A 6780-nucleotide genomic window follows, 5' to 3' on the forward strand; every position below is an offset into this window, starting at 1 on the left:
GTTGGAGATAGGGATGGGGATGGGGGTGAAAATGGGGATGGCGATGGGGATAGGTATAGGGATGTGGATGGGGATGGGGATGGGGATGGGGGTGGGGATGGGGATAGGGATTGGGATTGGGATGGGTATGGGGATGGGGATAGGGATGGGGATGGGGATAGGGATGGGGATGGAGATGGGGATGGGGATGGGGATGGGGATGGGGTGGGCATGGGCATGGGCATGGGCATGGGCATGGGCATGGGCATGGGCATTGGCATGGGCATGGGGATGGGGATGGGGATAGAGATGGGGATGGGGATAGGGATGGGGATGGAGATGGGGATAGGGATGGGCATGGGGATGGGCATGGGGATGGAGGTGGGGATAGGGATGGGAATGGGGGTAGGGATGGGGGTAGGGATGGAAATGGGGATGGGGATGGGATGGGGTGGGGATGGGGATGGGGATGGAGATGGGCATGGGCATGGGCATGGGCATGGGGATGGGCATGGGCATGGGCATGGGCATGGGCATGGGCATGGGCATGGGCATGGAGGTGGGGATAGGGATGGGGATGGGGATAGGGATGGGGGTAGGGATGGAAATGGGGATGGGATTTGGATAGGGATGGGGATGGGGATTGGGATAGGGATGGGGATAGGGAGGGGATGGGGTAGGGATGGGGATGGGGATAGGATGGGGATGGGGATGGGGATGGGGATGGGAATGGGGATGGGGATGGGGATGGGGATGGGGATGGGGATGGGGATGGGGATGGGGATGGGGATAGGGATGGGCATTGGGATGGGGATAGGGAGGGGGATAGGGAGGGGGATGGGGATGGGGATGGGAATAGGGATGGGCATGGGGATGGGCATGGGGATGCGGTTGGGGATAGGGATGGGGATAGGGATAGGGATGGGATGGGGATAGGGAGGGGCATGGGGATGGGCATGGGGATGGGGATGGGGATAGGGATGGGGATGGGGATAGGGATGGGGGTAGGGATGGAAATAGGGATGGGCATGGGGATGGGGATGGGGATGGGGAAGGGGATGGGGATGGGGATGGGGATGGGGATGGGGATGGGGATGGGGATGTGGATAGGGATGGGGATGGGGATGGAGATGGGATTGGGATAGGGATTGGTATAGGGATTGGGATGGGGGTAGGGATGGGGATGGAGATGGGTATGGGGATGGGGATGGGGATGGGGGTGGGGATGGGCATGGGCATGGGCATTGGCATTGGCATGGGCATGGGGATGGGGATGGGGATAGAGATGGGGATGGGGATAGGGATGGGGATGGAGATGGGGATAGGGATGGGCATGGGGATGGGCATGGGGATGGGCATGGGCATGGGCATGGGCATGGGCATGGGCATGGGCATGGAGGTGGGGATAGGTATGGGGATGGGGGTAGGGATGGAAATGGGGATGGTATTTGGATAGGGATGGGGATGGGGATGGGGATAGGGATGGGGATAGGGAGGGGATGGGGTAGGGGTGGGGATGGGGATGGGGATGGGGATGGGGATGGGGATGGGGATGGGGATGGGGATGGGGATGGGGATGGGGATGGGGATGGGGATGGGGATGGGGATGGGGATGGGGATAGGGATGGGCATGGGGATGGGGATGGGGATAGGGAGGGGGATGGGGATAGGGATGGGGATGGGGATGAGGATGGGGATAGGGATGGGCATGGGGATGGGCATGGGGATGGGGTAGGGGATAGGGATGGGGATAGGGATAGGGATGGGTATGGGGATAGGGAGGGGCATGGGGATTGGCATAGGGATGGGGATGGGGATAGGGATGGGGATGGGGATAGGGATGGGGGTAGGGATGGAAATGGGGATGGGATTGGGATAGGGATGGGGATGGGGATAGGGATGGGGATAGGGAGGGGGATGGGGTAGGGATGGAAATGGGGATGGGGATGGGGATGGGGATGTGGATCGGGATGGAAATGGGGATAGGGATGGGGATGGGGATGGGGATGGGGATGGGGATGGGGATGGGGATGGGGATGGGGATGGGGATGGGGATGGGGATGGGGATGGGGATGGGGATGGGGATGGGGATGGGGATGTGGATGGGGATGGGATGGGGATGGGGATGGATGATGGGATTGGGATGGAGATGGGATTGGGACAGGGATTGGTATAGGGATTGGGATGGGGGTAGGGATGGAAATAAGGATGTGGATTGGGATTCCTTGCCCCCCCCCCCTTCGATACGCCCATAGAAGTAGCAGGAAGTGTTGATACTGTGTCATTGATTTCGAGAATGCCAAAGGTGACTAGAGAAACGAAGTAGATGATGACATGGGGTCACAGCAAATGCAGAAGTATTTCTCAATGTTCTTACCTGTGTGCGAGAAGGTATACGTCTGTCCATCGATGGCCTGATAAGATGCATGAGGCGACCATTCGGTGCTCTGTGACGTATGTTTCCCATGAATAGGGAGGGCTGAAAATAAATCAGGTATTTGATAACAACTTACAATGGACAATAGCCAAGGTATTTTCTCCTTTCCTTTTACGGAGGTCTTTCTGGAAATAGAATTTAAAAACCCATAAAATTCGAAAGTAGTGACTTCCCCCCCCCCAAAAAAAAACTCAAAGCACATGCCTTCTACCTCCCTCTGACGCGACCCCCCCCCCCCCACGACATCTGAATGTGGTGCAATCTATGACGTTTTGGACTTAACTTCTTTTAAAAACATGAGTTGCTACTCTTTCAAGGGGTAAAAAGTTGCAACATAGACTGACAAATTCAACTGAAAGCTCAAAAACTAAATGCAAACTCGAAAAATCGACTCGAAACGTAAACTCGAATTTCGACATTACGTGGCCAACAAAACAGTGCACATGCATATGAAGAGGTTTTGCATGGGGTAGGTGGGTGAATGTGCATGTATGTGAGTTGTGAAGCCCGTCTAACCAGGAAAATCCGCTGATTTTTGACGGGCTCTCAACCAATCAGAAGGCCGGATTTGGCCCCACGTGACCCTCATTAGCATAAAATGAACAACGGGAATCCACCATTCACCTCATGAGTAAAATGAGTAACTGCTCATTTACTAATTTTTACTCATTTTTACTCATGAGTAAAATTAGTAACTGCTCATTTACTCATGAGTAAAATTAGTAACTGCTCATTTACTCATTCAACCCTTTTACTCAGTGAGTGAGATCATTCCCTCTCTTATATTAACAATTTTTCTCATGAGTAAATGAGCAAAAAAATGAGTAAATGAGCAACAAGATGACTGAATAATCGAGGAGCTCAGTGCATCACCTGTGGTCAAAGGTGCAGCTGCAATTGGCTCTCCAGACGCATTAGCTTTCTGGTGTACTGCTAAGGTTGTGCCATGAGTGGCCCCTTTGAATGTGGTAATAATGCATTATTATCGGTGCCACTGGATTTGCCACCCCCAATAAGGTGGGTTTAGTCGTTAAAATAAAGATCACAGGTTGTCTAGAAGCCGAGATATCGTAAAATACAGGCCCTGGGCGGCCATTTTGAGACAAATCCTAGATGACCGCCATATGATTACTTAAACTAATTCCAGTTGATACTATTGGATTCCTTGCCCCGAAAAATGGGGATTTAGTCGTTAAAATAAAGATCACAGATTGTGTAGAAGCCGAGATATTGTAAAATACCGGTTTTTGGCGGCCATTTTAAACAAATTCAAGATGGCCGCCATATGGTTACTTAAACTAATTCCAATAGATACTAGTGGATTCCTTGCCCCCCCCCCCCCCCCCAAAAAAATGTATAGTTTTGCATATCCCCACAAAATCGAGAAAGTCTACTTTAGGATTAGTTGGATTGGCCCTGTCGCTTTTCTCTGTAATATAGCCTAAAAATGTTGCATTATGATTTCAGTTGCCGTCCCCTGCATAACATAATGTTAAGTCAGTCAACTTCATTGACTTCTTTCATGTACAGATATATGAAGCCCCCCCCCCCCCACATGCCGTGCGTTGCCAAATACAGTCCTTTGTCTGAAGGATTATCGGCCCCTCTACAAAATACAATGATCGCTGACAGACCGCTAATGGTCACTAATCCCTTACGGACCACCCGCGGAGCGCACGTGTGCCCTGCCAATTACAGTCCCATTGTCCGAAGGATTATCTCACGCAAACAGGTGGCTGTGTTCGCTACCGTTGCGCAACTTGTGGCAAGCGATATTTAGAACGCGCAAAAAATCTATCCCGAACTGTACGTGCAGGTAGGTTAAGTGGGTGACAGATATAATCGATATAATGAACACTGTACATCTTGATCAAATTACGTCTTTATGGATTAGGGAAACAGCGCTATCTGATCGGACGGTGTAAATATAATGCGTAGGATGCAGTCAGTCCCATAATACAACAGATGTACGTGTACATACTGTGCACACCGGGTGAGCCGACGCTGAAAGTTTGCATTTTCTACGAGAACCGCACACAGATATACATAGATGGTTCTGGCGGCAATGTGGAAGAATATTGCAATTGGTATTGCACCTGGACAACACGATATGACAAGGCCAATATCGGTGCAGAAGCACGGAGTTATTTATTTTGCTCCATGGTCGGTGCGATCATCGAGGGGCGATCGACCACCGGTCTCTGTATAGAACGCATGGATTCATTAGCTCTCTGATCTATTATTTACACAATTCCTCCATGGTTGAAACAATCATTGACTATACCGTGCAAGTACGCTGTTCACCGGTGAGTGTTTGTTTACTACAAATACATAAGTTAATTTTTTTCAAACTTTTTTAAAACTCGACCAGAAGAAACTCTTGCATGTCTGTTCACGTACACGAACTTGTCTGTGTGGATTGCACAATGGACTACCGGGATGAGTCATTCGCAACAAATCTTAACGGTTGCTCCATTCTAGACGATGTTCGCCTTACTCGATAATATTTTACTAAAAGATAAATTCTTCATTTAAACAATCATAATTGTTTCGTACATTTCAATTGACGTAAAATTCATATTTATTATACGTATATTATTCTATACCAGAATAATGGCGGAATCCGCACCCCCCCCTCAACATTTTCCGTGATAGCCTCTAAAAAATATTTTTCGCGACCCGAGCTGTTATAACTTTTTAGCCTCGAGCTTTACGCATCTTTTAATACCAAAAACATAAAAATCGGACCACGGGTTGCCGCGTAGCGAAAAATTTTCTGCCGCTACGCGCCGTGAAAACTGAATTTTCGCATATACGTCGTGTATGCAGAGCAGAATTGCCATTCGTACATATGAATAATTAATTAGCCATAATTCAAAAACCCTTTGACCTATAGTAATTAAATTTCTTGGGTATGATTAGAAAGAGTTGCTCTATGCATGTGCTTAGTTTCAAAAATTTTCGTCACTCGATGGCCGAGATCTTACGGGGAGGGGCCGGAATCCGCTCCCCGCCCGGCTGAGAGATGGTCAAAATAACCCGGCCCCTTTAGGATTAATTATTTGCATTTACGCAAGCCCCTCCGCCCGTGACACTCCCCCGTGGTGAATGGTAGATTCCCGTTGCTCATCTTATGCTAATGAGGGTCACGTGGGGCCTAAACCGGCCTTCTGATTTGTCGAGAGCCCGTCAAAAATCAGCGGATTTTCCTGGTTAGACGGGCTTCACTACTTATGTGCATTGTACTATGCACATTATACATCTACATGCATGTACACAATTTTGTCAACAAATAAGTATATTTCGTTCTGAACGTATATTTCTGGATTTTCACGCTATTCGAAAATTGAAAGTGACCTTGCACAATTTCTTTTATTTTGTGTAATCGAAAAAGAAACTAGTTGTCCAAATATCGGCTTCTGATGACGAGAAGAATTATTTTTCTTTAAGCCAACAAAACCATTTTGCAATAAACATTTTGGTAAAAGTCGGTTATATTTTGTTTTGGAACGTATTTTAAAACAATAGTGCAGAGTTGGGCGAGTGGCGCAAGTTGCGCCATTCTCGGTTCAATTTGCCTGGCGTCTAAGATGTCACATGGTCTGAAGTTATAAATATTCTGTCTTAAGGCCAATGTAATCAAAGAACATTTTGAAGCCATTTGAAGCAAATATTAAATATTAAGCAAATTCAAATATAGCATGATTTTGTACCACGAAAACAACATTTTAAATTAGCTCAACTTCAGACCCTGTGCACATTCTAAGAAAAGTGGCCATTAATGCACATCAAAAAGGAATTAATGAAGGAGGGCAAAACAGAGGGCAGTATTTTAATGCTGTCCCAACTCAAAGGCCAGATAGAGGGGTGGCTCAACTGACCCCATGGCTCAACTGACCCCATGGCTCAATTGAGCCCATGGTTCCACCTGGCTGTACGTGGGCTTTCCTGAGATAATTCCTCTGGGCTTTTTCTCCCACCTCTAAAACTGTAATTTCTCCTCATTTTCTTTTGTCTACAGGTTTCTTCAGGCTTTCAAGCTACAGTGCCTACGGCACTTTTGAGAAATCCTTCGTTTCATTACCAGAAAGAAAATACTTTTTTGTAAAAGTCTGTTTTGGAACGTGTTTTAAAACAATAGGGCAGAGTGGCTCAAGCTGTGGCATGTTTGGTTCAAGTTGCCTGGCGTCTAAGATTTCACATGGCCTGAAATGATTATATTCAAGCCATTTTAAGCAAATTACCTTCGATAAAAATTAGCTCAACTTCAGACCCTGTACACCTTGAACTAAGCTGGCCATTATTGCACTTCAGAAATGAATTAATGAAGGAAGTCACAAAAAGAAGGCAGTATTTTAATATTG

Source organism: Patiria miniata, unplaced genomic scaffold (assembly GCF_015706575.1).
Source record: "Patiria miniata isolate m_02_andy unplaced genomic scaffold, ASM1570657v1 HiC_scaffold_29, whole genome shotgun sequence".
In the NCBI taxonomy this organism is placed as follows: domain Eukaryota; kingdom Metazoa; phylum Echinodermata; class Asteroidea; order Valvatida; family Asterinidae; genus Patiria; species Patiria miniata.